Source organism: Callorhinus ursinus, unplaced genomic scaffold (genome assembly GCF_003265705.2).
Source record: "Callorhinus ursinus isolate GAN/ISIS: 27379988/994484 unplaced genomic scaffold, GSC_fseal_2.0 scaffold26, whole genome shotgun sequence".
NCBI classification, from domain to species: Eukaryota; Metazoa; Chordata; class Mammalia; order Carnivora; family Otariidae; genus Callorhinus; species Callorhinus ursinus.
Window position 1 is genome coordinate 8,905,556 of NW_027397088.1, and position 3,757 is coordinate 8,909,312.

The following is a 3,757-nucleotide window of genomic DNA, read 5'->3' on the forward strand; positions in this document are numbered from 1 at the left end:
ATATGAAATCTGCATAAAAAAAGACAAGCTGCTATAATCTCAGTAGCAAAGGGAATTAGATTCTTTGGCCTTTACCACATGACAGTAAATGACAGCATAATAAATAAAGCAAAAATGATTTCTGACTTTTACTTTTCACATCATATCCCGGAGGCGCTTTGCTATTGTTACAAGTATATTAAATATAGGTCTGATTACATCCTAAGGAGAGCTGACAAGAGGCATGTTGTGGAACAGGGAGATGCTGGTCTATGTCTGGTGGTTAATATTTATGGGGTGCACACTTCTGAAGCTTCAGAGAGCTCAAGAACTAGGAGAGACCAAGAGTGGAATGTCATATTATATGCTTAATTCAGATTAACTTTCTTTCAGTTGCTTAAAGAGATCGTGGAGTGTTTAGTACTTGAGGGTGATTACTTGCTTATCCTCCAGAAGTACAAGTAGACTCTTGTGGCCAATGGAGAGGCCTAGGATGTGGATTCTATGACTGAGAGAAAATGCAAAGGACAGAAATGATTAAATTAAACACAGGGATCTATGCTATTGAAAAACATTTATACTGACGCCTTTTTGTTGTATGAATTTTAACACATGCAGAGATTCATGCAACCACAAGCAGATGAAAACCATTTCCGTAACCTTCCAAACTCCCAGGTGCTGCTCTTTTAGCATCACATTCTTTAAAACTTGAATCTGTCTTTTCTTTGCAGAATGGTCTGCTAATTTTGATTGTTTTAGGGCTGAATTCCCATGATTCCACTTGATTACAGGATGACAAGTCTGCAAATTCATTCTGATCAATGCTACCTAGCTCTTCAGTGTAGAGGTTTTTTTTTTTGTTGTTTGTTTGTTTTTTGTTTTGTTCTGTTTTTACTCCAGGGCAATGGTTTAGTTAAATATGCTTGAAAATAGGAGGAAAGTGTGGAGAAATGAAACATGGAGGTCTGACCATTGAACTTGGCGAGATACTGTCGGCCAGCAACGGTGCACACCATTGCGTGTAGGATAGGCTCTATCCATTCATCTTTTGAGGAGTTTTTAATATCTATAACACAAACTTTCTTTCAGCAGTTACTATCATATGTTTAGTATTTTGATAGTGTGAAAAGGATTCAGATCTTTTTTATTATTTTTTCTTTCTTAATTTTTTTAACTTTAACCATTGTCAAGCGTACAGTTCGGTGGCTTCATGTGGCACTCACATTGCTGTGGAGTCATCACCACCATCCACAGAACGTTTTCACCTTCCCAAACTGAAACTCTGCCCCCATTGAACACTAACTGCCCATACTGCCCGCCCCCCTACCCTCCAGCCAACCCGCTTTTACTCTTGGTCTCTATGATTTGACTGCTCTAGGTTTCTCAAATTTGTCCTTTTGTGTCTGGCTTGTTTCACTGAACATAATGTCTTCAAGCTTCATCCATGTTGTAGCCTATGTCAGAATGCTCTTTTTTTTTTAAGGCTGCATCAGATCCCATTGTATGTATAGAACGTATTTTGTTTATCCACTCATCTGTTGATGGACACCTGAGTTGTGTCAAGCTTCTGGGTACTGTGAGTAATGCTGCTATGAACATAGTTGTACAAATATCTGTTCAAGTATCTGCTTTCAATTCTTTTGGGTATATACCCAGAAGTGGAATTGCTGGATTATATGGTAATTCTACATTTATTTTTTTGAGGAACCACCGTATCATTTTCCACATCAATTGTACCATTTTACATTTCTATCAGCAATGCACAAAGGTTCCATTTTTTTCCTACATCCTCACAACACTTGTTATTTTAAGATTTTTTAAAAAAAATAATAACTGTCCTAATGGATGTTAAGTGATATCTCCTTGCAGTTTTGATTTGCATTTCTCTAGTGCTTTTGCGGTTGAGCATCTTTTTATGTGCTTATTGGACATTTATATATCTTCCTTGGAGAAATGTCCATTCAAGCCTTTTCTTATTTTTCATTTGAGTTGTTTTTTATTGTTGAGTTGTAGAAGATCTTTATGTATTCTAGATATTAATCCCTTATCAGATATATGATTTGTAAATATTTTCTCCTAATCCATGAGTTGTCTTTTCACTCTGTTGATTATGTCCTTTGATATACAAAAGTTTTAAAATTCTGATGAAGCTCAATTTATCTACTTTTACTTTTGTTGCCTGTACTTTCTGTGTCATCTCCAAGAAATCATTGACATATCCAATGTCATGAAGCCTTTCCTCTATTTTCTTCTAAGAGTTTTATAGTTTTGGCTCTTAGTTTAGGCCTTTGGTACATTTTGAGTTAAGTTTTGTATATGATGTAAGAGTCCAACTTCATTCTTTTGCATGTGGATATCCCGTTTTTCCAGCATCACTGGTTGATAAAAAGTCATTTTTCCATTGCAAGGTCTTGGCTCCCTTGTCAAAAATCGTTTGACCATATACGTAAGGGTTTATTTATGGGCTCTCTACTTTATTCCATTGGCCTATATAATGTCTTTATATTGGTACCACACTGTTTTGACTAGTGTAATTTTTTTTTTGCCTTTTCTTCCACTTTATTTCATATTCCCACCACAATAATGACCCCTTTAATTTAAACTAAAAACCATAGAGGGTTCCTGAAAGGGTGGCAGCAGAGGATCGGAGGTGCCAAAGACTGAGGGACAAGTGGGATGGGGAATCAGCGAATCGTCTTGACTGGGCTCTTGAAGTCGCTGGCGGCTTGGAGCTGCCGCTGGTAGGCCATTGGATGGATCTTGAAACCGTAGAGCCTGGGCACAAACTGGCTGGCGGGCCGCTTGGGCCGGCACTCGGGGTGCACCATGAAGAGCATGTGAGGGAAACCGGTGCCGAAGTAGGCGCCGTCCGTGTGATGGTGCCTCGATGACTTGGGTGTGTACACGTCCATGCACTCGGGGCAGTAGAGCATCACCATGGCCTCACCTGGGATGTCCGAAAGGCCGATGGGAAGCATTGGCTGGTTCTCACCGTACACACGGGGACAGTAGCCAAAGTCTCCCTGCTGGTACTTTTCCAACATCTGGGCGATGCCACGGTTGGTGAGGATATAGCAGGCGTGGATCAATCCATAAAGCATCTCGGCTGCCTGCTCAATCAGGTCGCTCTGGTTGGGGTTGTCTTCCAGTTCTGCATCAGGCTCCAGGTCCAAGATCATGTTTAGAGCTTGTCGATAGTGAGGAACCTGCTCATTGAGTCCAGTGAGATTGAATTTGTCCTGGATGTAGTCTTCATCCACCTCACAGAAGAATTCATTGCCACGGAGCCCACAGAACCAGGAAATCCAGGACACCTCCTCTGAGCTGCTCATCTTCATGTCAGCCCGCAAGTCTCTGCATGTCCCCGGCGCCTTTCCCAAAGGTTTCGAAGTTTATCCTTTCCAAGCAAAAGCTGGGCCTTTTTCTCTCACGGCCTGCGGGTGGCCGTGAGGGCCCTTTCACAGGAGTCCCCACATCCCGCCCGACTAGTGTAATTTTTTTAAACAAAGATTTATCTATTTATTTGGCGGCAGGGGGGGCAGGGACAAAGGGAGAGGGGGAGGGAGAGAAGCAGATTCTCTGCTCAGTATGGAGCCTGATGTGGGGCTGGATCTCATGACCCTGAGATCACAACCTGAGCCAAAACCAAGAGTCAAACACTTAGCTGACTGCATCACCCTGGCACCCCTTGACTAGTATATTTGTGCAGTAAGGTTTGAAATTAGAAAGTGTGAGACTTCCAACTTTGTTCCTCTTTTTCTAGATTGTTTGTTCTATT

The 3,757-nt window shown here is 41.3% G+C and overlaps 1 pseudogene; it reads right to left on the minus strand.

Annotated features, from left to right (window-relative positions):
- Positions 1–2,519: 2,519 nt before the first annotated feature.
- On the minus strand, positions 2,520–3,446 carry LOC112838252 (casein kinase II subunit beta pseudogene; annotated as a pseudogene).
- Positions 3,447–3,757: the final 311 nt, after the last annotated feature.